The sequence below is a fragment of the Canis lupus genome, chromosome 14 (genome assembly GCF_048164855.1).
Source record: "Canis lupus baileyi chromosome 14, mCanLup2.hap1, whole genome shotgun sequence".
Lineage (NCBI taxonomy): Eukaryota > Metazoa > Chordata > Mammalia > Carnivora > Canidae > Canis > Canis lupus.
In genome coordinates, this window is record NC_132851.1 from 60,016,502 (window position 1) to 60,040,561 (window position 24,060).

General features: G+C 35.1%; 1 pseudogene; it reads left to right on the forward strand.

Moving 5' to 3' along the window:
* The first annotated feature begins 16,307 nt into the window (after positions 1 to 16,307).
* On the forward strand, positions 16,308 to 23,254 carry LOC140603561 (Y-box-binding protein 1-like; annotated as a pseudogene).
* Positions 23,255 to 24,060: the final 806 nt, after the last annotated feature.

A 24,060-nucleotide genomic window follows, 5' to 3' on the forward strand; every position in this document is an offset into this window, starting at 1 on the left:
GATCCTATGTCTGTTTATGCCCTCTGAGTGAGACTTGCAAAAATACTTCACTCTTCATGAATCAAGAAATTTCCCCAGGGTCATTGAGAAGGGAAGAAAATAAGTTCTTCTAGAAAGCAGGACCAAGTGATACAAGGAAACTCAATAAAGAAAAAGATTAAATTAGAGAATGATAGAAAATAAAGAATAAAAATGATGAAAGTGAAAGACTGAATTTGAAAATAATAAGTTAAAATACATGAACATTGATATATCTATCTATCTATCTATCTATCTATCTATCTATATATATATATGCTAGATATATAAAGAAACAAATTAGAAAACAACAGAATAGGGATCCCTGGGTGGCGCAGCTGTTTGGCGCCTGCCTTTGGCCCAGGGCGCGATCCTGGAGACCCGGGATCGAATCCCACATCGGGCTCCCAGTGCATGGAGCCTGCTTCTCCCTCTGCCTGTGTCTCTGCCTCTCTCTCTCTCTCTCTCTCTATCATAAATAAATAAAAATTAAAAAAAAATTAAAAAAAAGAAAACAACAGAATAGGAATAAAAACATGGAGGAAATCATGAGAACAAACCACTGCTGAGCTACCAGTTGCATCACTCCTGTGAACCATATTGAAAATTCCCACCTCACCCCTGTGCATTACAACATTTGCAATGGATCTGTCCATCCCTTAAAGCTCCTGACACCAGTATCAGTGCACATCCCTTGAAGCCAGAACATTTGCTCTTTGACTAACATAACCAGCTGATCCTTCCTTGCCTATAATTACTGTATTTCTAATCCAGTGCATAATATAAGCACCCCCCCCCAGCCATTTACATTCACCATACATTCATCCTAATTCTGAGAGGCACTTATCTTCCATAACCATTTTTCACTACTTTTCTTCAATCCCATCTACTGTGCACCCTGGAACTTGCATTTCATGATTAACAAACTTCCCAAAATCTTTCATTTCCTTGATGAATTTTCCTTTTATTACATGGTTATAACTGAAATCTTTTTTTGCCAATTGAAGTAGACATTCTAATGATCATCGACATTTTTTTATTTTCTTCTTCCTGAATGTTTACATATGGGTACCCTTTTGAATTTAGGTATAACCATATAACTTTCATGTCCCAATGAAATGTGAGAGGAAAGGACATTGTATCACCATGGAGTATTTAAAAGCCAGTATATTACTCTTTTTATTCTCTTCCTTTAATGTGGTATTTGTGGAAGTTTATTTTGCTGTGCATGTGACATAATATGAAAACATGCAGGAACACTGAGCCACTCCATGAAAGATAGCAAGCCTAGAGATTCACTTAAATAACCATACTGGAAAAATGATATAAATAATATATAAAACTGAATAATCAGGAAATATCAATATAGGGACTCCTGGGTGGCCCAGTTGGTTAAGTTTCTGACTTTTGGTTTGGGTAATGATCTCAGGGTCATGATCTCATGGGTTGTGAGATTGAGCCCCACATTAGGCACTGTGCTCAGTGGGGAATCTGCTTGAGATCCTCTCCCTCTGCCCCTTCCCCTACTCTCACATGCTCTCTCTCAAATAAATTAATTAATAAATCTTTTCAAGAAAAGAAATATCAATACAAGTAGAGGTCAGTCATTTGTCAGAATAATCAATCAACTAAAAAGATATGGATGTGGCTATGCAAGGTAGTAGAAACCAGGACTGCAGAGAATAAGGTGGGTGACTATTATTAAATATTAGCCTACTGGTTTTACTTGTTAAATAATGTACATGTACTATTTTGATTAAAAAATTTTAAAAACTAATAAAAATTTTAAAAAATATGTCTTGCTTTTGTCTAGATGCAGTTGGTGTGAGGTACAAATCACGCCTAAATAAGAAAAACTAAAATACTAGAAAAAGAGCAAAGAAGTTGAGAAATAACTAGCATATTAGTGCATGTAAAGTGAAGGAGTTCGTTGGTTAGTTGGGTAGTTTGGAAAACCAGGAAACAAGAAACAAAATAAGAGTCTGTATAGGAAATGGTTTCTAAGCACCTTAAGGGTAGATAATTTGTACAATTTGCTTTATTTACAGTAAGCAATCTGAAGCTATTATAGAAAGACTTTAGTAAAATATATGAAAAGTAGCTGAAAAGACATCTGGAGCAAACATCAATAATGTGATGAAACCCCTATGATGGTAACTGAAAACATATTTTCTGAATGCTTTGGAAGTGTTGGGATAGAGAATAAACTACCATTGCAATATAAAATGCAAAATGCCTAGTTAAGTTTTACTTTCAGATAAGAAACAGACTTTTATATCTGAGTGCCCCAAACATTGCATGAACTTACTTAGCCAGTCAGACAAGAAAAAGAAATAAGAGGCATGTATGTTGGTAAAGAAGTTAAACTCTCACTATTCACAGATGACATGATACTGTGCATAGAAAGTCCCAAAGTTTCGACTAAAAAAACCACTAGAATAATAAACAAATTCAATAAAATGGAAGGATTTTATGTGGCAGGATAAAATTAATACCCAGAAATCAGTAGTACTTCTATACACTAACAAAGAAGTCACAGAAAGAGAATTTTTTTAAAGAGAAATTTTTAAAACCATATTTACAATTACACCAAAAAAAATAAAATATCTAGGAATAAACTTAACCAAAGAGGCAAAAGACCTGTACTCTGAAACCTAGAAAACACTGATAAAAGAAATTGAAGATGACACAAACAAATGGAAAGATATTCCGTGCTTACAAATTAATGTTGTCCAAATATCCACATGACCTAAAGCAATCCATAGATTCAATGCAATCACTATCAATGGATCAGGGTAGAGACCCCAGAAACAAACCTACAAATATATGGTGAGTTCATCTATGACAAAGAAGGCAATAATATACAATGGGGGAAAATATGGTTGTTTAATAAATGGTCCTGTGAAAACTGGACAACTACATGTACAAGAATGTAATGAAGTCCTTTCTAACACCATACACAAAAATAAATGTAAAACCTAAACATGAGACTTGAATCCACAAAAATCCTAGCCGGGAACAGAGACAGCAATCTCTGATGTCAGCCACAACACTTTTCTAAATATATCTCCTAAAGCAAGGGAAACAAAAGCAACAAAAGACATCCCCTCCTAAAGCAAGGGAAACTATTGGGACTAACTCAAAATAAAAAGATTTTGTGTAGCAAAGGAAAACATTGACAAAACAAAAAGACAATGTACTGACTGGGAAATGATATATCCAATAAGGAGTTAATATCCAAAATATATAATACATACAACTCAACAACAACAAAAAAATCTGATTAGAAAATGGGCAGAGGACCTGAATAGACATTTTTCCAAAGAAGACATACAGATGGCCAACAGACACACAAAAAGATGTTCAACATCACTCATCATCAGGGAAATACGAATCAAAACTATAACGAGATATCACCTCACACCTGTTAGAATGGCTAAAATCAAAAAGACAAGAAATAACAAGTGTTGCTTAGGATGTAGAGAAAAAAGAACCATTGTGCACTGTTGGTGGAAATGTAAAGCAGTGCAACCACTGTGGAAAACAGTATAGAGACTTCTCAAAAAAATTAAAAATAGAAATACCATATGATTCAATAATTCCACTATTGGTATTTACCCAGGTAAATAAAAACACTAACTGGAAAAGGTGTATGCATCCCTGTGCTTACTGCAGCATTATTTACAACAGCCAAGATATGGAAGCAACCCAAGTGTCCATCAGTAAATGAATGGATAAGAAAAATGTGGCATTTATACACAATGGAATGTTTTACAGTCATAAGAAAGGATGAGATCTTGCCATCTCAGACAACATGAATTAGACCTAGAGGGTTTTATGCTAAGTAAAATAAGTCGGACTGAGAAAGACAAATACCACATAGTTCTACTCATAAATGGAATCTAAAAAAAAAAAAAGAATAAACATGGGATATCTGGCTGTCTCCGTTGGTAGAACATGTGACTCTTGATCTCAGAGTTGTAAGTTGGAGCCCTACATTGGGTGTAGAGATTACTTTAAAAAATAAAATAAATAAGTAAATAAATAAATAAACAAAAAGCAGAATTAGAACTATAAATACAGAAAACTGATAGTTGCCATAGGGAAGGGTGGTGGAAGGTGGACAAAACAGGTGAAGAGGAGAGGAAGATACAGGCCTCCAGTTATGGAATGAATAAGTCACAGGAATTAAAAAACTCAGCATAATGGATACAGTCAGTGATATTATAATAACAATGTAATGAGACAGATGGTAGCTATACTTGTGGTGAACACAGCATAATGTGCATAACTTGTCAAATCATTAAGTTGCACACCTCAAAGTAATGTAACTGTGGCTCAACTATACTAAAAATTAATCTGAAAGTACCAAAAAAATTATTTGTTGTTTATCTAAAATTAAAATTTAACTGAGAATTTTATATTTTTGTTTGCCAAATATGGCAACCCAGGTATAAACCAATTGTTAAAGACCCGAAGGATAAATACAAATACAAACATTTCAGTCAGTAGTAAGAAATTATTGAAGAGTAGAGTAACAAACATTCTAAAGGAAAAACAGTGACATAAGAGTCTCCCGTACTCTTGATGAACACCAAAAAAGTGTTTGTTTTCTATAGTGATGGTAGTTTTCCTGACTAGATGAAATCGTCGTGAGACTACCCTCCTGTCCCATAATCAAAGGAATCAACCCTCCCCCATTAGACATATCTAAGTTTCCAGCAAAGAGTAACTTAGAACAGGGAGAAATTCATGAGTTCCAAGAAATTTAAAGTCTAAAACAGGTAGGAAAACTATGGTCCACTGATCTGTTTTTGAAAATAAGATTTTATTAGAACACAGCCATGCCCACCCATATACTATCTATGGCTGTTTTTACACTGAAGGAGTTGAGTAGTTGTCACAAAGCTAAAAAAATTTTCTACTTGATCCTTTATAGAAAAAAGTTTGCCAACTATTACTCTAAAGGCTATCTTGACCAGCATTTTCTCTTATTTTTAATATCTACTACTTTATTTTATTTAATAAATAAATTTATTTATTTTAATAAATAAGTAATAATATCTACTAATAAATAAGTATTAATATCTACTATTTATTTTATTAAAATGTAACCAACTAAATCACATATATTTTTTTCAACTCTTCAGTTGGTCTTTTTTGACAAAGAAAATTCATACTCAAAACACTTTTACTTGGCAGCAGTAAGACATCTTACAGACACAAAAATATAGGTAATATGGTCTTGGAATGGAAATGACAGTAAGATTTAAATATATCAACTTTATAAATTCAACCTTTTTCAATAGTAGCAAGTATATCAAAATTATAATTCATATTTTCATTCTTAACTGTTTAGTCAGTTTGAGCTTTTATGAAAGCATAACCTTGGTACTAAAAATTATAAAGCTGTTTATATGGTGAAAGCTACTCATTTGCTCAAAAAAAGTTTAAGAAGTCTGTTCACTGAAATGTCATAAGGAAAAAATCTATACCAAGTTGTACAGATGTAGCTGCATCTTTAAAGATCCCAATACAATAAAAAATGGATTTCTTTTCTTCCATACATTTACCATGAACTTACTCCCTCATTAAAATGTGAACTACACCAAACAAGAGAACAGCTGTTAGGTTTTTAATTAACTTCTTTAAGTCAAATAGTATAATAACTTAAAATCACTTTATGGAGACAAAAATTGTTTTTGAAAGAAAAATGGCTTTGCCTTGTCTCCTTGTAAGATAACCATAATTATCAAAAAGTGCATCAATATTAAAAGCTTAAGTGTTTTTACATAAGTGGTTTTTTTAATGCTAATTTTTTTACTTATTTGAAAAGTTTTCTTGAGATAAAATTAACAAACATATAATTTGTCCATTTAAAGTGTACAATTCAATATTTTTTACTATAGTATTCATTGTTATATAACCATCAACAATCTGATTTTTAGATGTTTGTCTTCTCAAAAAACAAAAAAACAAACAAAACAAAAAAGCCCATACTTTTATTCACCTCTGCCCCACTCCACCCCAGCCTTAGGCAACTACTTACCTATTTCTAATCTCTACAGATTTGCCTATTGTGGACATTTTATATAAATAGGATCATACAACATGAGATCTTTTGTGATTTTTTTTCACTTAGCATGTTTTCGAGTTTTATTTATTTTGTAGCATGTATCAGTATTTCATTTCTTTTTATTACTAAATAATATTCCATTGTATGGTTATACAAATTTTACTTCTCCATTCATCATGTGGCTTATTTCTACCTTTTGGCTATTATGAGTAATTCTGTTCTGAACTTTCATTTACAAGTTTTTTGTGTAGATATATGTTTTTATCTATCTTTGGTAAATACTTTAAAGTAGAACTGCTGGGTTATATGGGAACTCTGTGCTTAATATTTTGAGGAAATGTCAAACTGTTCTCCAAAGAGTTTCAACATTTCACATTCCCACTAGCAACATAAAAAGAGTTCCAGTTTCTCCATATTCTCATTAATATTTGCAGCTATCTGGCTTTTTTTTTTTTTTTACAATATCCATCAATTGAATATGAAGTATGATCTCATTGGAGTTTTGATTTTCAGTTCTCTAATGACTAATGGTGTTGTGCATCATTTCAAGGGCTTACTGGCCATGAATCTTCTTTGAAGAAATAACTATTCAGATCCTATGTCTTTCTTTTAAATTGAGTTATTGGGTGTTTTTATTATTAAATTATAATACAGATAGATGATACATTAGATACAAGTGCCTTATCAGATATATGACTTACAAAAAAAATGTTTTTATTCTGTGGATTGTCTTCTCGCTTTCTTGGTAACATTCTTTTCAGCACTAAAGTTTTAAATTTTGGTGTATCCAATTTATCTGTTTTTTTCCTTTTGTAGCTTACACTCTTGGTGTTGTATTTAAGAAAGCATTGCCCAAACCAAGATCATGAAGATTTTTTTCTTCTAAGAGTTTTATAGCTTTCTTGCATATAGGTTTATAATCCATTTTGTGTTATTTTTGTAAATAGGATGAGGTAGGGATCCAGCTTCATTGTTCTGCATGTGGATATTCACTTTCCCAGCACTATTCACTGAAAGATTAATCTTTCCTTGATTAAATTGTCTTAGCATTCCTGTCAAAAATCAAGTGATTGTAAATGTGAATTTCTCTCTGGACTCTCAATTCTATCCCATTGATCTATATGTCTATCCGTATACCAGTACCACATTGTCTTGATTACTATAGGTTTGCGGTAAGTTTTAAAATCATTAGCTGTAAATATTCCCATACTCTCAAAATTGTTTTGTCTGTTCAGGTTCTCTTGCATTTTCATAATAATATTAGGATCAGGTTAGAATGGAGTTCTTGGCCTTTGAGTAGTGGCTAGGTAGGAGAGGAGAGATCCAGTTCCTTCCATGCCCCTACCTTCAACATGGTGCTGTGAGGGATAAGAAATGGCAACCTGACCCTTCAGAAATGAAACTTTAACCCTAGAAGAGCTGGAGAAAGAGGGAGCCCCTGTCTTCTTGGGTGTATACACCTGTAATATAGCTTCTTTAACATGGAGCAGGGATGCTGGTAGGGGGTAGTGTCAGGAAACAAATCAGGACTCCAATGCTACTACTCTTTTTGTTCACACATAGATTTAATAGATTTTCTTCAACTAATGTTTTTTTTCTCCAGTCTCTGTATTCTTTAGAACATCTTTAAAATCTTAAGTTTTTCAACATTTTCATCATTAAATTGTTGCTTCTTAAGGAGGGAGCCTACCAAGCTCCATACTCTGCCATTCTAAATGTCCCTGCCCTCTTTGCATAAACTTTTAAAAATCTACTTGATTATAACATTGCTTTAGTTGAGGAGTAGCAGATATTACTTCTATTTTTCAAATAAGGCAAAATAGGTTAAATGTAGAAATGGAAATTGTACACCAAGAAATAGAATACATGTCTCCCAACCAACAGGTTTTATCAGTTCAAGCTGCTGCTGTGATAGAGTAAGCCTACAGAAGAAGTTCAATGAATTTAATTTACTTCTCAAGATACATGTGATTCCTCAATCTTATGTTTTTAGTCTGCCATGAAAATGTTCAAGAACTTTACAAAAATAGCCAGAACTGGCCAGGTAGCAAGTCTGTCAAATATTAATAAGGTGTAACACTTTATGTGTTTAGAAAGGCTCCTCCTTAATAGAAAACGTGTCAGAAACAGATAAATCCGTGATAATCAATTAAGCTGATTGGCAAGTTTTCTAATGGTTTTCTATTGGTTCCATGTTACACAATTTAAAGAAAACAAGGACAGAAAGTCACAAATGCATATAGACAGCTAAACTCATAAGGCAACCTACTACTTGGAGAAAAATTATAGGGTCAATTCAAGACAAAATTGTGATGTAAGAAATTTATTCTCCTTCACTGCCCTTTATCCTTTGTTCTGATAACAATTCCATTTTCTCCAGCAACAAGTGTTTGATGAGTTTGTATTCTTCTCCATTATCTCAAAATTTGCATCATGGTCTTGATTTGATCTTAACATGTCACCCATTTAAGCCATTTGTATCCTCACTTAAGCTTGAATTAAAGACTGTAGTTTCACCAGTGTAATTTTGGACATCCTCAAGGGAGTAAGAGAGAGATTTTTGGAACACCCTGAAGCTGTCTTCCTTTACAGCTGAAACCACTCACATGTGGGTGGTTTCCACTCTACTTACGCACAAGGATTGCTCTACAAGAAAGACACCATTTCTGCTTATATAACAGAATCATTCCCCTGAATTTACAGCTTCAATCCCCCTATCAGTCATTGTGACAGCACTTCACAGCAATACAACAGGAGAGATTGAAGACTAAGACAACTGGTCTGCCTACCAGTCAGATCTGATTACAACTCTGTACATCAATGTTTAGACTACAAGGCAGTATGTATCATCTTTATCACAATGTAAGATCAGATAAACTATCTGCTGTTCTTCATTATCTGGGGAAAGCCTGGAAGAGAACATATAGTGCCAGTCATATTATGCGTTACCTTTCTTCCACTGAAAAGTAAAATTGAAAGACAGCAATAAAAATTTATCAATTCAGGGAATCAGAACTCCACTTCATTCTGCAATTAAACATCAGAGACCTACCCATTTCTATTTTAGTTCTTTGAATATAAAACATATCTAAGAAGATGGGGAAAAGACACTTACAATGCCTCTAAGTTTGTTTCCATCTCTGGTCAAGTTCAGGATCAGATAGGAAATATTGAAATGCATTAGGAAGTTGTCTTCACTTAGCATTTTATTATTCTCTTTCTGAAAATTCAACCTAAACAGATTCCTGTTTTGAAACCTACCTGGCCTAATAATGTAAGAATCCCACAAAGAAGAGTATAAAGCTAATGGACAATAGAAATTTGAGTCAATCCTCTTACCCATCTATCCAGGAGTCTACCATAACTGTGTCACAAACAGAAGTGTTATAAGAAAACATGGTGGTCTTTTACTACTTAAATAATCTTTTATCTTCAAATTTTTAATGATACACCTTCAATGTCAATGCAGGATAATTAGTTGACCATACATTACACACCTTTCTGGCTTTGAAAAGTAATGGTATTAAGTGAACAATGTGTTATTTTGCATGTTTTAATAATTTTAACCCAATTAAATTTTTAGTCTGCTTTATAATTGATAATTAGTCCACACTCCATATATTTGCTCAAACTGAAACCCAAGAGTCATTGTTTGTCCTCATGCCTATACACCCCACATCTAATCCATCTGTAAGTCTTGAGAGTTCTACCTTTGAAAGATATGCCAAATCCAGCATGTTTGCCACAGAGACACCTTCATAACTTGGGCTATTTCAGGAGCATCCTATTGCTTCTGCTTTTGTTCCATTTCAGGCAATTTTCTCCAAAAACATTTTAAAATAAACATTTAAACATTTTTAAATAAAAATCAGATAATTTCACTCCCTTGCTCAAAACCTGCCAGTGTCTTTACTATTTTAAACTTATGCAGAAGATAATTCAAACTCCTAGTCATGGCCTAAGTGCCTTATATATTCCAACCTCTACCACTTCTATTCAAGCTACACTAGCTTCTTGCTCCTCTTTGAACATAGCTGCATTAATGAAATGGGATTTGCATTTTACAGGCTAAATACCACAATGATTTTCTATGAGGTCTTACGGGTTATAGAATTCTTCTGTATGATATTCCCTTTGAAAAACCACATCAAGAAACACCTCTTAAGGAATAAGTAGTGCATAAAAAGAGTGGTAAGTCCTCTTATTAAGTGACAGAAATATGAATGAGAATCTCCTACACATAAACAAAATCACCAAATAGAAAAAATATTGTAAAATAACATTCAATGCACAATTTTTCATACCCACTGGCATCCAGTTAGATCATAGATGCTGTGTTTCAGAATCATCAACTTATATCTGATCTGTTGGCTAGCATAATCCAATTTAAACAAAAAAAATTTTTTAGAGAAGCCATACAAATCTGACAATCATATGGTTAACCTTTGCTTAATAAGCAATAGAATGTTGAACAGAAAATATTTGCAATATTTGCAGATGACATGGTATTACATAGAGAAAACCCTAAAGATGCTACCAAAAAAATGTTGGAACTAATGAAAGAATTCAATAAAGTTGTAAAATACAAAAGCAATATACAAAAATATGATGCATTTCTATACACTATCTGGAAAGAGAAATTAAGAAAACAACCTCATTTACAATTTTATGAAAAAGAATAAAATACCTAAGAATAAATTTAACCAATGCAGTGAAATTCCTCTATGCTCTGAAAACTATCAGACATTGATAAAAGAAATTAAAGAAGACACACCAAAAAATGGAAAGATATTTCGAGCTAATGGATTGAAAGAATATTGTTAAAATATCATACTACCCAAAAATCAGATAAATTCCAATGGCATTTTTCACATAAATAGAACCAACAATCCTAAAACTTGTATGAACCCACAAAAGACCCCAAATAGCCAATGCAATCTTGATAAAGAAGAATAAAGCTGAAGACATCACACTGCCTGATTTCAAACTATATTACAAAGCTACCCTAATCTGAAATAATATGGTATTGGCATAAAATCAGACATGTTGATCAATGGAACAATAGAGAGCCCAGAAATGAAACCATATACTTATGATCAACTAATTTATGACAAAGGAGGCAAGAATATACAATGGGGAAATAACAGCCTCTGTAAGAAATAATATTGGGACGATTGGATTGCCACATGTAAAAGCATGCAATTGGACCACTATCATACCCCGTACAGAAAAATTAACCTAAAATGGATTAAAGACTTGAATGTAAGATATGGAATCATAAAGCTCCTAGAAGAAAACACAGGCAGCATGTTCCTTGACATTACTCTTGGCAATGAGTTTTTGGAACTGACTCTAAAACCAAAATAAATAAGTGAGACTACATCATCTGCACAGCAAAAGAAACAATCAACAAAATGAAAAGTCACCTACTGAATAAGAGCAAGTATTTGTGAATCATGTATCTGGAAAGGGGTAAATATCCAAAATAGATAAAGAACTTTTACAACTCAATAGCAAAAGAACAAATAATCCCACAAAAAAAAAAAAAAATGAGCAGAGGATCTGAATAGACATTTTTCCAAAAAAAAAAAAAAAAGACATACAGATAGTCAACAACTTTCTCAAAAATTGAAAGCAGAATTACCATTGATCCAGCAATTCCAATTCTGAGTTTTTATCTGAAGAAAATGAAAACACTAACTTGAAAAGATATATGCACCCGTATGTCCATTGTAGAATTATTTACCGTAGCCAAGACATGGAAATAACCTACGTTTCCACAAGAGGTGACAAAACAAAATGTGATATACATTTTATTCAGTCATAGAAAAGAATGGAATCTTACCATTTGTGACAACATGGATGCACTTTGAGGGCACTATGCTAAGTGAAATAAGTCAGAGAAAGCAAATACTATACAATCTCACTTATATGTGGAATCTAAAAACAAAAAAAAAAAAACAAGCCCATAGATACAGTTAACAGAGAAAAAAAAATGGCGATTGCCAGAGGTGGTGGATGGGCAGGGGAATGAAATGGGTGAAAGAAGTCAAAAGACACAAGCTTTCAGTTATAAAATAAACAAGTCATGGGGATGTGATATGCAGCATGATGCGTACAGTTAATAATGTTGTATTATATATTTGAAAGTTGCTAAGAGACTAGATCTCAAAAGTTTTTATCACAAGAAAAAATTGTATATGTATGAGGACAAATGCTAACTAGATTTATTTGTGGTAATCATTTTGCATTGAATGCAAATATTGAATCATTATGGCTTTTGTTTGCTTTTGAAACAGGAAATTTTATTACCAGAGACAGCTAGGATGTTAACAGGGTTCAAGGAGGTAACTGTGGCCCTGCTTGAAAAATCAGTGACACACTCCCCATAAATACTGTGAGAGAGAGCTGGATGGGGAAGCCATCCTCCATTTGAGGGAAGTGCCCCCCCAAAAAATGGATCCTCACCAGAATCCCACACTGAAAATTGGAGAAAATGTGCTTCACTTCCAGAAGGGGAGGGGACAAGTAACTATTTGGAAACAGGCCCAAGGCATTCTGGTCTTTTTTAATGAGGCTTGCCCACAAGAGAAACTATTTTACCAAACTCTCAAATCGTTATGTTGTATACCTGAAACTAACATAATGTTGTATGTCAATTATGTCTCAATTTTTTAAAAAAAGAAAAAAAGGAAAAACACTAATACCAGTATTAAAATCCCTAAAAAGAGAAAAAAGAAAATACGAACATCCATCTTAATCTTACATCAGAGGAAGAAATTAGGCATTTAAATATACTTTTATCACACATCATCTATTTGGGTAAATACTTTGAAGTACAATTGGATTTCCATATATAGAGAAAGGATCCCCTTAGAAGTATTAAACAGAAGTTGCTTAAAGTCTACTTCATATTACATGTAAATACAATGTCTATCACATATTTCACTCCTTACACATGTTCAGAAGTTTTTTGTGTTTTTTTTTAATATTTTATTTATTTATTCATCAGAGACACAGGGAGAGAACGAGGCAGAGAGAGAAGCAGGCTCCATGCAGGGAGCCCGACATGGGACTCAACCTCTGGTCTCTAGGATCATGCCCTGGACCAAAGGCGGCGCTAAACCGTGAGCCCCCCGGGCTGCCAGCTCAGAAGTTTTTCATCTGTAGACTTTCCTACCATAACAGTATGCCCTTTTTGTATACATATATAAAATGTTTCCTAATTATTATAGCTCTATCCTCACTCTAACATTTTAAGAGTAAAATGGCTACTTTACAACTCAAAAGTTAAACTTAAAAAAACCTTAAGTATATAATATTTCTTAGAGAGAAGAACTATAATTCTCAAGCTGATAGGAATTGGAGAGATTTACTGATACTCAATCCAGCTTAAAATAAAGTTGCTGTCCTGTCCTTTCCTACGGCTTATGTCTCTGACAGCAAACATAATTAAAGCTATAGAGAGAGAAATCACCAGTTGTTCTGAATCAGTGAAACGTGACAACCAAGAAAATAATGCTAAAGCGTTTTTAAAAAAAAATCTCAAGTACTGATTCTACCCACAGACCCCTTTTCTTCTGTGTCATCCTTAACAGCAGATATAAATACAGAACGAACATGAATCAATAGAAAAGACTGGGGAGAGAGAGAACAATTTAGGGAATTTTTTGATGTATTATGGTTCACACACACGCAATCATCCAGCAAGCATGACATTCTCCCCAGCTCTGATCTGCTGGCACCTGCTCACTCTTCTAGTCAGCCCCATGGTTTCTCTATCTCACTTCCCTCCTGTAAACCGAATGTCAGCTCAGGTGCCAGAAAAAGTAGGGTTAAAACTTCAACATCTGTTTCCTACTAAAGTCACAGAAATCTTTTGTCAGTTGCCTACTCCTTGGCCTCGCGAGGAAAAGGTGGCTACAAGGAGGAAGACTGCTAAAGTGAAAAGAGACTATTTTAAATTTCTGTCATCATGATTAAATACGATTTTCTCCAAAATGCCCTAGGGTCTCATTTTGAACCAAATCTTCTCCTGCTGGCATGTTTCTGATTCACTGGCACTTACCCACCTGCATACCAGGGATATGCCATCTTTAAAGGAATTAAAAAGAGTTATCACCATGAACTCAGACTGTGTTGTATTCAACTTATATATAATATGTATATTTGAAACCACTCTGAAGAGTGTGGTTTTTCCTGAAACTGGTTTTAGCAGGCTGCATGATGGCTTGGCAGTCTCTTAGAAGCAACACAGAAGCCATCAGCATGATTCTCCCACTGGCTCTTAAACTCAGAAGTGGGCAATTGGTTAGTACTTATTTTAGAAAGCCTGGCAGGTCGTTTGCTCACAACTGTGCACCTCTTCTAAGTCTCATGCTAGTGAGCTCTATTATTATAAAAAGTCATACATATAATTAATCCACAACATCATGCCACCTTGTCACCTTTGGACCAACCATGCTTCACATACTACAGAAAGCCTAAATTTTACTCCATGATATTGCCATTACACTTACGATAAGAACTGAAATTATGTCAATTATTTTTATTTTCATTTCTTAAAAATATGCAAGGTTACAGACATTTTTCCCTAAAAGCAGATGATACAAATCCAAAATTCCAAGAATGATTTGTTTATTCATTTTTGTTTGTTTTGCTATATATATATGCCTGTGGTGGATAAAAGAAGTGAGGATTGGGCTTCTGGACTTGAGCCTCTCACTTTCTTACTATGTAACCTTGTATAAGTCATCTTAGTTTCATTCCTTTTTTTTTTTTTTTAAACATTTTTTTTTTAATTTATTTATGATAGTCATACAGAGAGAGAGAGAGAGAGGCAGAGACACAACAGGCAGAGGGAGAAGCAGGCTCCATGCACCGGGAGCCCGACGTGGGATTCGATCCCGGGTCTCCAGGATCGCGCCCTGGGCCAAAGGCAGGCGCCAAACCGCTGCGCCACCCAGGGATCCCAGTTTCATTCCTTTAACAGTAAAATGGAAATAACAATACACATCCTCTCTATCACACATTATATAAAATCGTGCTAGATAAATGTAAGGTTTTTGCACTGAGTTAAAATGTGAATAAACATGTGTTTATAAAATATGCATTTCCATTGAAAACATATATATTAGTAAAAAGAGTGTTTTGGCAAGAAAATTGGCTGGCAACCAAAGACTTGTGTTGCGAATTGCCAATTCCAAGTAGTTTGGCAGAAAAATCCAGACAGAAATCATATACCTCCCTGTGATGATTAATTTTATGTGTCAGTTTGTCTGGACCCTGGTGCCTAGATATTTGGTCAAACACTTTTTCTAGATGTTTCTGTGGAGGTTTTTTTCGGATGAGATTGACATTTGTATCAGCGGACTTCAAGTAAATCATATTGTCCTCCATAGTGTGGGTGGGCCTCATCCAATCCATTGAAGGCCTGAATAGAACAAAGGCTGACCTTCCCTAGAACAGGAAGGGAAGTCTGCCAGCAGACAGCCTGCAGACTTCAAATGAAACGTCAGATCCTCCCTGGGTATCCTGCCTGCTGGACCTACCCTGCAGATTTTGGACCTGCCAGTCTCTATCATCATGTGAGCCAATTCCTTAAAATAAAGTCTTCTCTCTCCCTCAATCTCTCTCTACACACACCCTCAGCTCTGTTTTGTTTCCCTGGAGAACCCTAACTAATATACCCCCTAAAATCTATGTGGGATGATTGACTAATCTTGGCCAAAGGAATATAAGGAAAGTGAAGTGTGTCACCTCTGCAGGAAGCTATTTAATTATCCGTGTGCTTTCTCCACTTTCTCTTCTCCTCCTGTGACATATTTGGAAGCCACATGTGGAGTATAGTTACATGTGGTACACAAGATGGATGAGGCCTGAAGATTGGCCCAAGAAGGATGTGTGTATTGGATTTTGTGTGCATGAGAAAAATATTATTGTGTTAGGCCACTGAGATTTGGGGATTATCTGCTACAGCAGCTGGAACTAGTTACCCTGACTAATGCGGGTATATTTTATTGTGTACAAATTGAACAAAAAGGGGAAAATTCTGCTTTTGTTGAAATGCAAAAGAAAAAAGCAACTCCTGACACCTGGAAACTATCCCGAACACTTTTCACAGAACACCAACAGCAGACAAAGCACTCTCTGACTATAAGAAACAAGACTGGAATGAGTGAGTCATGGGAATCAAAGGCACAGCATAGGGAACATGGTCAACGGTACTAGAATAGTGTTGTACAGCAACAGATGGTGGCTACGCTTGTGGTGAGCATAGCTAACCTATGGAGACGTTGTATCACTACATTGTATACCAAAAACTAATGTAACATTGTGTCAACTATATTCAAATTTTTAAAAAAGACAGAAACAAGACTGTTCTATAATCATGTTTAAACACAGAGAAAAATGTAAACATCATCCAAACCAGAAAAATAATCCAACATCTCCCTATCTAGAGTCATATGAGTGAATGCTGCCTAGTTTTAGCTTCCCTCTAGTCTTCCCTCCTTCTAAGGAAGATATATTAAATACCCAATCACAATTAGCCCTGCTTCCTGACAGCATCCAATCCAGAACAAGGCCTCAGAACAAAGATTGAAGATTCCTGAAGTCTTCCCCCAAATCACCCAAGCAACACTGAAATTCTATTTTAACAGTCCTTTCCAACACTCTACTGAGACACTCTGCAATTTCCCATGACCAGTTGTGTGGTCTCCCTCAATGGCTCATTACAATAAGCATAAACCCAAACTGTCTAACTACAGGTGTGTTCTTCATGGTCTTTAGCTGGAGAGCATCAATATGGGTAATAATTGTACCCTTAGAAAATACAGAAATTGGACAAAATTATTTCTAAGACTATTTATTTGATTCTAACTGCCTGTGGTCATGCTGATTTTCAGAGTGGGTAAATGAAAACAGCTTTTCTCTATACCACATAGTGAGACTCTATAATCAGCAACAACATTACATTTGGATTAAATTGCTATTTTTAAAAAAACGTGTTTTTTTCTGAATTTTTAGCTTGGAACATGTCCAAATACTTATTAAAGGCTTGTTACTTTATATTTGATCTTCTTTTATTGAAAAGTCTTTAATGAATACACAGAGAATTAATATTTATATTTTAACAAACCAATTTTTATTTTTCTTTAATAAGACTTAGAGAATATTACTCTCCAGAAAACTTTAAATTGTCAAACTTGGAATCAAAAGTATGGGAGAAAGTTTAAAAAGACCTGAAAGAGGGATCCCTGGGTGGCGCAGCGGTTTGGCGCCTGCCTTTGGCCCAGGGCGCGATCCTGGAGACCCCGGATCGAATCCCACGTCAGGCTCCCGGTGCATGGAGCCTGCTTCTCCCTCTGCCTATGTCTCTGCCTCTCTCTCTCTCTCTCTCTCTATGTGACTATCATAAATAAATAAAAAATTAAAAAAAAAAATAAAAATAAAAAGACCTGAAAGATAATGAGTTTAAGCTACAGGTTAAGTATGTGTTAACATTTATTTCAATAATATCATTCTTGAGTTTTTGTATGCAAATTTATTTTCCACCTAAGGAAACTTTTTGTGTGTGTGTGTGTGTGTAGCAAAGTGTTTCACTCCTCTTTTAAAAAGTCTTTTAAATTCTTAAAATCTGTATTCTCAAACTCTACTGTGACTAAAAATTACTAGGTAAACTTTTTAATAATTGGTTTTAGGACAACTGGAAAGACTTTTAGCTAATGCAAAATTAGGTCTGTACCTCACACCATGCACTAAGAATAACTTCAAAAAGATCGTATATTTAAAGTTTAAAAAAAATTAAAATTTTCTGGGGCACCTGGCTAGCTCAGTTGGTAGAGTATGCAACTTTTGATCTCAAGATCCTAAGTTTGAGCCATGTTGGGTATATAGATTACTTTAAAATAAAATCTTGAAAACAATAATTAAAATTTTATGTGAATTGAAAGATATAGATGAGTGCCTTTTCAGCCTGAGAACAGGGAAAACTTCCTATCTTGATACTCAGTAACAATTCAAGAAAGAAGAATGAATAATTAACTAATAATTTTAAAGTATTCTGCAGACCAGAAACACTATACACAAAGTTAAATGTGCATAAAAACTTGGAGAAGTTATTTATAACTGATAAGGGGGTGGGATGGAAAGCCAGTATAAATGATATAATAAGAGTCCCCCCCCAAAAAAAGAGTTCCCCAAAACCTTAGATAAAAAGACCAACAATCCAATAGAAGAATGATCAAAGATCAATGATCAATCTTTTCAAAGATTATGAATAGGTAGTTCACAGAACAAGAACACAGAAATGACCCTTAAAGAAAAAAATAGCAAAACTCACTTAAAAAGAGAAATTCTAAATACCACCATAGTGAGAAAATATTGTTCAACTATCAAACTGGTAAAATCTAAAGTTTTGACAAAAAGCTGTTAGGGAAAATGTTAGGGATAGGAATATTTATCAATTTTTGGCAGAAATGCAAACTGGAACTGGCCTTAAGATAATAACTTTGCAATATATAGAAAACATGTGGAATTAATAAGTGATTATAGCAAGGTTTCAGAGTAGAAAGTTATAAAGTCAATCAACCAACCATGAACAAGTTACATTTGAAATTACAAACACATTATCATTTACATTAGCATCTCCAAAAAATGAAATACTTAGTATAAGTCTAACAAAATATGTACAAGATCTATATTAGAAAAACTGCAAAGCTCTGATGAGTGAAATCAAATAAACACTAAGTAAATGGAGATTATATATATTCCATGTTCATGAATAGAAAGACTCAAATATTGTCAAAATGTCAGTTCTTCCCAACTTGATCTACAGATTCAATACAATCCTAATAAGGTTCCATCCAGTTATTTTGTAGATATCAACAAACTGATTCTAAAGTTTAAATGGAGAGGTAAAAGACTCAAAATAGCCAACACAATATTAAAAGAACAGAGTCTAAAGATTGACACTATGTGACTTCATGATTACTATAAAACTATGTGGTATTGGTGAAAGAGCAGACAAATAGATCAATGAAGCAGAATAGAGAGCTGAAAAATAAGCCCACATAAATACAGTCAACTGATCTTTGACAAAGGAGCAAAGGCAATACAATAAAGAAAAGATTGTCTTTTAAATAAATGGTGCTGAAACAACTGGACATCCAAAACTAAATAAATAAATAAATAAATAAATAAATAAATAAATAAATAAATAAAACAAGCAACCTATACACAGGCTTGCACCTTTACAGTAAGAAATTAACTCAAAAAGGACCACAGAGCTAAATATAAACCGCAAACCTATAAAACTCCTAGGAGATTACATAGGAGAAAATCTAGTTGACCTTGGGTTTGGAAATTATTTTTCAAATACAATAGCAAAGGCATGATCCCTGAAAGAAATAATTGATAAACTGGACTTCATTAAAATTAAAAACTTGATGCCTGCAAAATGTAATATCAAGAGAATGAAAAGACAAGCAGATGGAGAGAAAATATTTGCAAAAAATACATAATAAACACTGTTACACAAAATAGACAAAGAACCCTTAAAACTCAACAATACGAAAACAAACAACCCAATTAAAAAGTGAGCCAAAGACTTTAACCCGCACCTCACCAAGTAGGATATATAAACAGCAAGTCAGCATATAAAAAAGAGCTTCACGTCATATGTCATCAGAGAAATGCCAAATGAAATGAAGACACCACTCACACTTCTTAGAATAATGAAAATCCAAAACTGACAACAGCAAGTGTTGGCAAGGATGAGGAGCCACAGAGACTCTCATTCCTTCCCAGTGGAAATGCAAAAGGGAACAACCACTTTGGAAGACACTTTGGCAGTTTCTTAGAAAAGTTAATATACCTTTACCATACTATTCAGCAATCTCACTCTTTAGTATTTACTCAGAGGAGTTGAAAATGTATGTTTACACAAAAAATGTTTGTAGCAACTTCATTAACAATTGCCAAAACCCGGGGCACCTGGGTGGCTCAGTCGGTTAAGCATCTGCCTTTGGCTCAGGTCATGATCCCAGAGTCCTGGGATTGAGTCCCATATCTGGCTCCTCGGTCAGTGGGGAGTCTGCTTCTCCCTGTCGTTCTATTTATCCCTCTGTGGGCTCCCTCTCTTTCTCTCTCTGTCAAATAAATAAATAAACTCTTTAAAAATGATAATAATAATTGCCAAAACTCTGAAGCAATCAAGATGATCTTCAGAAGGTGAATGGATAAACTGTGATACATTGAATTACTATTCAGCACTAAAAAAATTATCGGTTAAGCCAGGAAAAAACATGAAGGAAACTTAAATTTATCTGACTAGGTAAAAAAAGCAATCTAAAAAGGCTACATACTATACGATTCCAATCATATGACATTCTGGAAAGGGCAAAACTATGAAGACAATAAAAAGATCAGCAGTTTGAGGGGTTTGGGATTAATAGGTGAAGCACAGAAAACTATTAGGGCAGGGAAAATGCTCTGTATGCCATAATGATAAATACATGTCTATATATATTTGTCCAACCCCACAGAATGCACAACACAGATTAGACTGGACCCTAATATAAACTATGGACTTTGACTCACAACATGTGTCAATGGAGTTTCATCACTGGCAACAAACGCACCATGCTAGTGGGGGATTTTGATAATAGGGGGGATTGTGGATATGTGCGGGCAGGGGGTATATTGGAAATCTATACACAGTTTTTAAAAAGATTTTGTTTATTTATTTATTTATTTATTTATTTATTTATTTATTTATTGTTTTGTTTTTTGGTTTTTTTTTGTTTTTTTTTGTTTATATTTTTTTTTATATATTTTTTTTTATTTATTTATTTAAAAGAGAGCATGCAGGAGCAGAGGGGAGGGACAGAGGGAGACAGAGAATTTCAAGCAGACTCCCTGCTGAGCATAGAGTCCTACATGGGGCTGGATCTCACAACTCTGAGATCATGACCTAAGCTGAAATCAAGAATTCCACATTTATCCAACTAAACCACCCATGTGTCCTTGTATCTTCTGCTCAATATTGTTGTGAACATAACAGTTATGTTCTAAAAATTAAAGTCTGTTAAAAGTTACCAAAAAACATGATTTTACCCTTTGATGTTTCCACCTTTAAGAATTTATCCCAAATATACACTGGAAAAGTATGAAGTTATTTATAAACATTATTGTGAACGTATTTGTAAAATTAGTTACTAGAACCAACCAAAATATCATCAACAATTTCACTAAAGTGGCAGGATACAAAGTCAACCTACAGAAATCAATTGTATTTCTTTATACTAATGATAAAAAGCATCTGAAAATAAATAAATAAAACCATCTCAGTCACAATAACATCAAAAAAAAAAATAAAGTACTTAGGAATAAATTGAACACAAGGAAGTAAAAGATCTATACAATAAAAACTACAGAATGTAGCGGAAAGAAATCAAAGACACAAAAAGTGGAAAGATACTGCGTTCGTGGATCAGAAGAATTAATGTTAAGATGTCCGTACCCCCCCAAAGCCTTCTACACATTCAACACCATCCCAGTCAAAATACCAATAGCATTCCTCATAGAAATAGAATAAAGAGTACTAAAATTTGTGTGGAACCACAAAAGACCCAAAATAGAGAAAATAATCTTGAGAAAAAAAACAAAGCTGAGGTACCATGCTTCTGGATTTCAAGCTATACTACAAAGCCATGGTAATAAAAACAGTACGGGCACAAAGATAGACACACCAACCAGCAGAACAGAGTAGAAAGCCCAGAAGCAAATCCCAGTATATTAAGTCAACTAATATTTGCCAAGGAAGCCAAAAAACAGCCAATAAGGAAAAGATAGTCTCGTCAATCATTAGTGCTAGGCAAACTGGAGCTACACATGCAGACCAGTGAAATTAGAACCCTATCTCACACCACTCTGAAAAATAACCTCAAAATGAGTTCCACCTGCAGCAGAAAATAGGCCCCAGAGAGCCCTGAGTGCCCCCAGCACCTCCACAGGGAGCCCAGCTGCTGCAGCGGGCCCAGCCATCATCACCACAGCCCTGAACACAGAGGCTGAAGCCCAGCAGCACCTGCCACCCTGCCCTCAGCGCTGCCCACCAAGGCCCGCACCACGGCCAGCGCCCGGCGGCCTCACCTCAGGGCACCCTGCCAGGACAAGATCATCGCAAGGGAAGACTTTGGGAATAGTGAAATGCATCAATGTATGAAATGGATATGATTTCATCAGCAGAATCACACAGAGGAAGATGTATTTGTATGTCAGACTGCCATAAAGAAGAACCCCAGAAAGTACCTTCGCAATGTAGGAGATGGAAATCCTGAAATTTGCTTTTGTTGGTGCAGAGGCAGCAAATGTGACAAGCCATGCAAGGCGGTAAGTAGGCAGCCAACCCTAACCATTACAGGCACTATCCATGTGGTAGGGGTTCTCCAAACACAGAATTCTTTTTTTTTTTTTTAAGATTTATTTATTTATGAGAGAGAGAGAGAGAGAGAAAGAGAGAGACAGGCAGAGACACAGGAGGAGGGAGAAGCAGGCTCCATGCCGGGAGCCCGACGTGGGACTCCATCCTGAGACACCAGGATCGCGCCCTGGGCCAAAGGCAGGCGCTAAACCTCTGAGCCACCCAGGGATTTCCTCCAACCACAGAATTATCAGAGTAGTGAGAGCGGGAAAAAGAAGGGATCAGAGAGTGCTCCCCAAGGCCAGGCCCAAGACCGTAGGCACAGCACAGGTGGGGGTTCCCACCTTACCATCTGCAGACCCTATGGGAGTGAACCACAGTCTTCCAACCCTTCTGTGCAAGGAGAAGTGATGGAAGCTGCTGACCACCAGGGTGCAGTAGAACAAGTTAGACCAGTGAGACACCATGTGTATGGGAGTTATAGATTAGGGTTCCACAGGGGGCCTCCTGGCCGAAGATAGTCCAAAGAGGCCGGCAATGAAGAAGATAAGGAAAATCATGGAGATGAAACCCAAAGTCAGAAGTCACCTCCGCGTGGGTACCCCTGCAACTTTAGTCACTGAGGCAGATGCCCAGAAAACCCTAAACCACCAGATGGCAAAGAGACCAGAGCAGCAGCTCCACTAGCTGAGAATTCATCCACCTGGGAGGCACAGTGGGGCCAGGCTGAGTAAATACCAGTTTATCATCTCTCCCACCATCCGGTTTAGTCATCCAACAAGAAGAAACAAGTATGAAATTCCAGCAATAAGCAACAAACAAAAGATTGGAGCTAAAGACCTTAAATGCTTGCCTTTTTTCCCATTGACCAGATAGGTAGAACTATCTGCATTATCTATGCAGCATGGGGCTTTTATTATTTTTACCTAAAAACATTTATTTTTGGTAATGAAAAATCCATTTTTTTTAAAAGCCTCAACACATTTATAGAGGTTTTTAAGTTGTTTCAAGTTTTTAAGTTCCGGTTAAGTGAGTTTTTTAAGAACTTCATTTTTAATTTGTAATAAAAGTTTACAGCTTGATTTTTTTCAAAAAAGTCAACAAATGGCAAGCACCTATTAGTAAAGGTCTTAAATAATTATAAAAAAAAAAAAAGAGAGAAGTAACTCAAAATGGATCAAAGAATTAAATATAGACCTGATACCATAATACTCCCAGGAGAAAAGGTAGGGAAGAAGCTCTTTGATACTGGTCTTGGCAATGATTTTTTTAGACATAATACCAGAAGGACAAACGACGGAAGCAAAAATCAACAAATGAGACTACATGAAACTCAAAACCTTTTGTACTGCGAAAGAAACAATTAACAAAATTAAAAGACAACCTATAGAATGGGAGTAAGTTTTCACAAACCATATATTGGATAAGGTGTTAATATCCAAAATATTTAAAGAACTCAGTCCACTTAATAACAAAAAACATTCTGATTTAAAAATGGGAAGAGGGATCCCTGGGTGGCGCAGCGGTTTGGCGCCTGCCT